Below are 7,915 nucleotides of genomic sequence, written 5' to 3'. Positions count from 1 at the left end.
GCCAATCACAGACCAGCGGGTGCCCGACGCGTATACACATCCGCGTGCACGCGGACGCGAACGCGCACGCGAACGCGATCGCGCACAGCAGGAAAATAAACAGGAGTTGCCTATCTACGCCCCTGTGACTCAGGTGAATTTTAAAGGGGCGTAGATAAGCGTGGCAGAGGTTGTTAAGTGGTTAAGGTCTGTGATTTTTTGCTATAAATTATATAATATATTTGCTATAAATTGCAAGCAATAAAAGTGGTATTGCTTTTAATTTTAGCGCTGTGGACATTTATTTACTAGGTATGTAAGTGGAAGTTCCTGTCTGGACTGGGCCAGACTACAGTGTGGTATCACATAGTGTGGACTACAGTGTGACCCTCACTGATAAGAAATTACTACTAAAAAGAGTCAATAGTTCATAGATTTTAGCTCTGGCATACGTCAATGAATGTGTCATTGAGCAAAAAAACTGTGGAATATCTTAAAAAGTTATTTTTCGGAGAAGGAGGATAGATAGAATTGTTTATTTCATTCGTTTATTTTCACCTCGGGTGTTCTTTAAGCAACCAGAAAGCAAGAAATAGTTGTGATAGTACTTTATCAAATACTTTTTTTGGTACTTGTTTTAACTGCAGATTGCTGAAAAGTTATTTTAAACAGACATTTATCTTTTAGTAACAAAATCACAATCAAGCAAAACTCCAAACATAGAATGACCCCAAACAGCACCATTCTTATTTATAAATTCAAATAATTCCTTTACAAAATGGTATATATTAACATGGATAATCAATACAGGATTTATTTGAATGGATGCATTTGGATGGTGTTGTTTGTGGGTCATTCTGTGTTTGGAATGTTGTGTTCTACTTTGTGTGTCACACAGACTCACCTGATTGACCTTTTCACCAGCTGAATCCAGATAGGAGAGACAATGAATCTTAGTGCAGTGAGAAGCACATTTAGCCCAATGCTGTATCAGGAATTCTGTTCATGCCGATCGATTTTTCCGATCAATTTCCAATTACTTCTATGGAAATTGATCGAAAAATCAATCAAAATTAAGATCGGACATGTTGTAAAAAATCGATCTGGCAGGTAAATCTAACAGAAAGTTGTATCGTGTGCGTCTAGCATTACAGGTGGCCAGCAGGACACCGAGGAGGACTAGAGCTGTGGGGAGGGACCCAAATGACTTCTAGGGGATAGAAGATCCCTGAGTTATGTAAAAATAGATAATGCTGTTCGCCTTGGGAGTCCTTTAACCACTTTACCCCCGCGCGTACGTATTTCTCCGCCCCTTTTTCCATCCTTTAAAAACCAGGGACGGAGAAACACGTACTTTCCGCGTTCCCGACGCTGCCCGCGCTCCCGCTCGTAAACACGCCGCCCGCCGCTAGTAAACACGCCGCCGCCCGCTCGCCCAGAGATCAATGAACGGGAAAATCCATTCCCGTTCGTTGATCTAAGCCCCGCAATGATCAGCTGCTCTCCTATGGGCAGCGCGATCATTGTGAGAAAAAACTCACGTGTCCAGCCTCCTTATTCTTCCTCCAAGCTTCCGGAAGGAAGCTTGGAGGTCGCATTAAAACAAAAAGTTACTGTGGCCATCTTGTGGCCAAATAGTAAACTACACCCTACACATTTTTCACATACAAATAAATGACTTTTACACATAAAATTAACTCATTACCTCCCACACTCCCCATTTTTTTTTTTTTTGTAATTAAAAAAAAATTAAAAAATTTACAATTAAAAAAAATACATAAATAGTTACCTTAGGGACTGAACATTTTAAATATTTATGTCAAGAGGGTATAACACTGTTACTTTATAAACTATGGGCTTGTAATTAGGGATGGACGCAAAACTGAAAAAAATGCACCTTTATTTCCAAATAAAATATTGGCGCCAAACATTGTGATAGGGACATAATTTAAATGGTTTTATAACCGGGACAAAAGGGCAAATACGTTTCATGGGTTTTAATTACAGTAGCATGCATTATTTAAAAACTATAATGGCCGAAAACTGAAAAATAATTATTTTTTTCCCCACATTTTTCCTATTTTCCCATTAAAACACATTTAGAAAAAAATAATTCTTGGCATAATGTCCCACCTAAAGAAAGCCTAATTGGTGGCGAAAAAAACAAGATATAGTTCATTTCATTGCGATGAGTAATAATAAAGTTATAGACGAATGAATGGAAGGAGCGCTGAAAGGTGAAAATTGCTCTGGTGCTCAGGGGGTAAAACCCCTCAGTGGTGAAGTGGTTAAATGAGTCTGCCATCTTCATTCCCTTATAAACAATGCCAGTTGCCTGATGTCTGTGCTGATGCGCTGCCTGTAATGCCTGGTACACATGATGACATTTTATGGCAGATTTACTGCCAGATAGATTGTTTCCAACATGTTGGATCCGAATTCCAATCGATTTTCCGATCGATTTTACATAGAAGTGAACAAAAAGACGATCGGAATTCAGATCGGACATGTTGGAAATAATCTATCTGGCAGCAGTTCTCATTGTGTGTAGCAGGCATAATATTATAAGTCACTGGCCTGGAATGAGCATGCAGATCGGATGCTGTGACTCTGGTCTGTCTCCGCAGGCTGCACATGCAGCTTGTTGCAAGTGTGTCACTCAACAACTAAAGCCAACTAAACAACTAACAACTAAAGCCTAAGGACTGGTTCACACTGACCTTTTGCTGGCATTAAACATGGCATTTTAAAACTACGTTTTTAGGGACCTACTGCCTTCCCATGCAAGTGAATGGGAGAGTTTAATACAAGCTTTTGCAGGCTTTCATGAAAGCCTGGCAATTGATCCCGGCATCTCATCTCAAAAGCAACATGCAGCTTTTAGAAGGCGTTTGCCATTGCTGGTGTTGTATTTGAAAGCCAGCGAATGCCAATGAAAGCCCAGCCCTTTCCCTATACTTCCTGCAAAAGCCCAGAAAATGCAACACTCTCCTGAAAGCTATTAAAAGCCTTCAAAAGCCGTTAAAAGCTTAGCTGTTAAATGCTGGCATTCTTGAAAAAAACGCAGCATTTGAATGAAATGCTGAGCAGAAGCTCAGCAGAAGCCTGTGTGAACCAGAACTAAGGGCTGGTACCCGTGTGAACCAGCCCTTAGTTCTGGTTCACACAGGCTTCTGCTGAGCTTCTGCTCAGCATTTCATTCAAATGCTGCGTTTTTTTCAAGAATGCCAGCATTTAACAGCTAAGCTTTTAACGGCTTTTGAAGGCTTTTAATAGCTTTCAGGAGAGTGTTGCATTTTCTGGGCTTTTGCCCGGCTTTCGGAGGCTTTGCATTCAGCGGCATTGCGACAGCGTCGCATTCGAGCTTTCAGTGGCTTTCCCTGGCGTTAAGTAGCAGTCAGCGGTTTTCTCCCCCACAGGGGGACATTAGCCGCAGCGGTTAACCGTCCCAGGATGCTACATGTAGCGTCCAGGGTTGCCTCGAACTTCAGGGAAAATCGGAATCTGAGCACCGCGTTTGCACAAACGCCGGTAAAAGCCTGATACAAATGCTCCCATTCACTTGAATGAGAGCGTTTAAGGCCGAGTCCCGAACGCTGGCGGTAAACGTGGGGCAGACGCCCGTGTGAACCTGCCCTTAAGCTGTGTACACACTTGAAAGATTAATGAAGGATCACAGACCAATTTTACACCCTTCGGGCTGGTGCACACCAAAACCCGCTAGCAGATCCGCAAAATGCTAGCAGATTTTTAAACGCTTTTTTTTATTTTTATGAGGCGTTTTGCTAGCGTTTTGCGGATTGCTGCTGCGGTTTTCAGTATAGTAGATTTCATATATTGTTACAGTAAAGCTGTTACTGAACAGCTTCTGTAACAAAAACGCCTGCAAAACCGCTCTGAACAGGCGTTTTTCAGAGCGGTTTGCGTTTTTCCTATACTTAACATTGAGGCAGAAACGCATCCGCAATCCAAAAAATGCCTCACCCAGGCATTTTTCGTTTCTGCAAAACGCCTGCCGCTCTGGTGTGCACCACCCCATTGAGATACATTGACCAAGCAGATCCGCAGCCGCAAGCGGATCTGAAAACGCCCAAAAAGCCGCTCGGTGTGCACCAGCCCTGACATGTAGTATGAGAGCCATACTCTACACGGTCTCATCTATGGAGCTGAACTCCCCATCAGATAAAAATCTTTGCAAGATGCTGCACACAAAGATGCTGCACACAAAGACGCTGTACACATTCAAAAGATCAGAATCTGCAAAAGATCTGTTCCTGCAAAATATCTGTTCTTGCAAAATGCATTCATAGTCTATGATATCTGCAGATTTCAATACACACCTTGTTTTACAGACATTCATCTGCAGATCTGACAATCATCTGGCGCATCTGAAGATCGGGTACACTTTAAGTTCAGGTAATAATGTGGATGTGCTTTATTATTTATTAGTGCCGTGTTCTGTATTCTCAGGGCTGATAGAAAGGATCTGTTTTCAGCTTTTCAATCCAACATTTTTTGGACAAACCAGCAAATACTTCATGTCTACATCCTCCTTCTAGCCAAACTGTCTCCCCCCCCCCCCCCCCCCATCATGGATTTGTAAATTCCTCCCTCTGTGTACTTATGACGCAGGTTGTCCCTTATACCCAGTATATGTTTCAGAAATCCATACAAACCATCAGGCGTTCTGTTTGACAGTGTCTCGTTGTAAATTAATCTCTAGTTTCCTGGACCTCGCAGAGTCCAGCACTGTTTCCGATAGACATGCATGCAGTGGCAATCACATACCATGCAGTGGTCTTTCTGGAACACATTCCACATCCCATGTTAATGTAAAGCAGCTGTAGCCTACTGTACTCAGAACAGCTTCCATGAATCTGCCGTTATCTGTTAGCGCTGCTTTCCAGCTCTGGACCCTCAACTATTTAGACCAGATGTGAAATTGACGTACTTGCTGCATAGAAAATAAACAAATAACAGGAGGCTTTGGCAAACTGTTTCCCTGAAGTCACTCAGAATAACCCATACGCTGTGTTTATATTGGTGCAGAGAAATAAATACAAGGGTTTGTTTGGTAGGAAGTTCTCCGTGCATAGGAGAGCAGACAGTTATGGTCGTATGGTCAAGAAAAGATTTTAGTAAATGATAATAATAATTCTCTGTCTATGCAGATTTTTGTTCCAAGCTAACCTGACTGTCTGTGTAGAGCTGTACAGAGGCGCCAGTAGGATAAAAATCACTAAAACGTTTAAAACGTTCGGGATGCGGTGGTGGACCAGCCAACCCAAACCTCTGCCACCTTCACAGAGGTGCCAAGCGTATTTTGGACTCCGTGCTGTGTATCACTCCAGTTGTTTATTGCCTGAGAAAGCTGGATTTTGCCCGTGAAACGCGTTGCAACTTGTCTTTGGAGTATATAAATAAATTATTTATTACTTGAATCGACAGTACCTGTGTCTGTTTTGGGTTGGCTGGTCCACCACCGCATCCCGAACGTTTTAAACGTTTTAGTGACTTTTATCCTACTGGCGCCTCTGTACAGCTCTACACAACAAGAATCCACCCTTGGTGGAAGGGTGGTACACCCTCTTTTTTTCCTCTATCCACAGAGAGCGACGTCTTAATCCTGAGTGGGGACAGGCTTGGTCTCCCCACCTGCCTTTTCAGTGGTTGCCTTGGAGGTAACCTTGGTTTGTAAGTACAATACTTACGTTTCATCATTATCATTCGCACTCCTCCAATACAAGCTACACTATATTGGGCTCTCGGTTTTCTACCTGACTGTCTGTAGCACACCCATAAGTATAAGCTGTGTAGATTTAACCACTTTACCCCCGCGCGTACGTATTTCTCCGCCCCTTTTTCCATCCTTTAAAAACCAGGGACGGAGAAACACGTACTTTCCGCGTTCCCGACGCTGCCCGCGCTCCCGCTCGTAAACACGCCGCCCGCCGCTAGTAAAACCGCCGCCGCCCGCTCGCCCAGAGATCAATGAACGGGAAAATCCATTCCCGTTCGTTGATCTAAGCCCCGCAATGATCAGCTGCTCTCCTATGGGCAGCGCGATCATTGTGAGAAAAAACTCACGTGTCCATGCTCATTATACTTCCTCCAAGCTTCCGGAAGGAAGCTTGGAGGTCGCATTAAAACAAAAAGTTACTGTGGCCATCTTGTGGCCAAATAGTAAACTACACCCTAACATTTTTTAACATACAAATAAATGACTTTTAACACATAAAATTAACTCATTACCTCCCACACTCCCCATTTTTTTTTTTTTTGTAATTAAAAAAAAATTAAAAAATTTACAATTAAAAAAAATACATAAATAGTTACCTTAGGGACTGAACTTTTTAAATATTTACAGTGGAGGAAATAATTATTTGACCCCTCACTGATTTTGTAAGTTTGTCCAATGACAAAGAAATGAAAAGTCTCAGAACAGTATCATTTCAATGGTAGGTTTATTTTAACAGTGGCAGATAGCACATCAAAAGGAAAATCGAAAAAATAACCTTAAATAAAAGGTAGCAACTGATTTGCATTTCATTGAGTGAAATAAGTTTTTGAACCCTCTAACAATACAAGACTTAATACTTAGTGGAAAAACCCTGGTTTGCAAGCACAGAGGTCAAACGTTTCTTGTAATTGATGACCAAGTTTGCACACATTTTAGGAGGAATGTTGGTCCACTCCTTTTTGCAGATCATCTCTAAATCCCTAAGGTTTTGAGGCTGTCTCTGTGTAACTCTGAGCTTGAGCTCCCTCCATAGGTTTTCTATTGGATTAAGGTCCGGAGACTGACTAGGCCACTCCATGACCTTAATGTGCTTCTTCTTGAGCCACTCCTTTGTTGCCTTTGCTGTATGTTTTGGGTCATTGTCGTGCTGGAACACCCATCCACGACCCATTTTCAGTTTCCTGGCAGAGGGAAGGAGGTTGTCGTTCAGGATTTCACGATACATGGCTCCGTTCACTTTCCCGTTAATGCGATTAAGTTGTCCTGTGCCCTTAGCAGAAAAACACTCCCAAAGCAAAATGTTTCCACCCCCATGCTTGACGGTGGGGACGGTGTTTTGGGGGTCATAGGCAGCATTTTTCTTCCTCCAAACTCAGCGAGTTGAGTTAATGCCAAAGAGCTCTATTTTGGTCTCATCAGACCACAGCACCTTCTCCCAGTCACTCACAGAAGCATTCAGGTGTTCATTGGCAAACTTCAGACGGGCCTGCACATGTGCCTTCTTGAGCAGGGGTACCTTGCGAGCCCTGCAGGATTTTAATCCATTGCGGTGTAATGTGTTTCCAATGGTTTTCTTGGTGACTGTGGTCCCTGCTAATTTGAGGTCATTCACTAACTCCTCCCGTGTAGTTCTAGGATGCTTATTCACCTTTCTCAGAACCATTGACACCCCACGAGGTGAGATCTTGCGTGGAGCCCCAGAGCGAGGTCGATTGATGGTCATTTTGTGCTCCTTCCATTTTCGAACAATCGCACCAACAGTTGTCACCTTCTCTCCCAGCTTCTTGCTTATGGTTTTGTAGCCCATTCCAGCCTTGTGCAGGTCTACAATTTTGTCCCTGACATCCTTGGACAGCTCTTTGGTCTTTCCCATGTTGGAGAGTTTGGAGTCTGCTTGATTGATTGATTCTGTGGACAGGTGTCTTTTATACAGGTGACTAGTTAAGACAGGTGTCCTTAATGAGGGTGACTAATTGAGTAGAAGTGTCTAACCACTCTGTGGGAGCCAGAACTCTTAATGGTTGGTAGGGGTTCAAAAACTTATTTCACTCAATGAAATGCAAATCAGTTGCTATCTTTTATTTAAGGTTATTTTTTCGATTTTCCTTTTGATGTGCTATCTGCCACTGTTAAAATAAACCTACCATTGAAATGATACTGTTCTGAGACTTTTCATTTCTTTGTCATTGGACAAAC

The 7,915-nt window shown here is 42.6% G+C and overlaps 1 protein-coding gene across 1 annotated transcript in view; it reads left to right on the top strand.

The window, feature by feature from the left end:
- Positions 1-4,334: 4,334 nt before the first annotated feature.
- Positions 4,335-7,915, top strand: part of GRK4 (G protein-coupled receptor kinase 4) — a 332,370-nt gene continuing 328,789 nt past the window's right edge. Inside the window, exon 1 of the mRNA XM_068276336.1 lies at positions 4,335-4,395. The gene's annotated coding sequence lies outside the window, so the exon portion shown is untranslated. The remainder of the gene's footprint in view (positions 4,396-7,915) is intronic.

This window comes from Hyperolius riggenbachi, chromosome 1 (genome assembly GCF_040937935.1).
Source record: "Hyperolius riggenbachi isolate aHypRig1 chromosome 1, aHypRig1.pri, whole genome shotgun sequence".
Classification (NCBI taxonomy): Eukaryota; Metazoa; Chordata; class Amphibia; order Anura; family Hyperoliidae; genus Hyperolius; species Hyperolius riggenbachi.
This window is presented reverse-complemented; position numbering and strand designations above follow the sequence as displayed.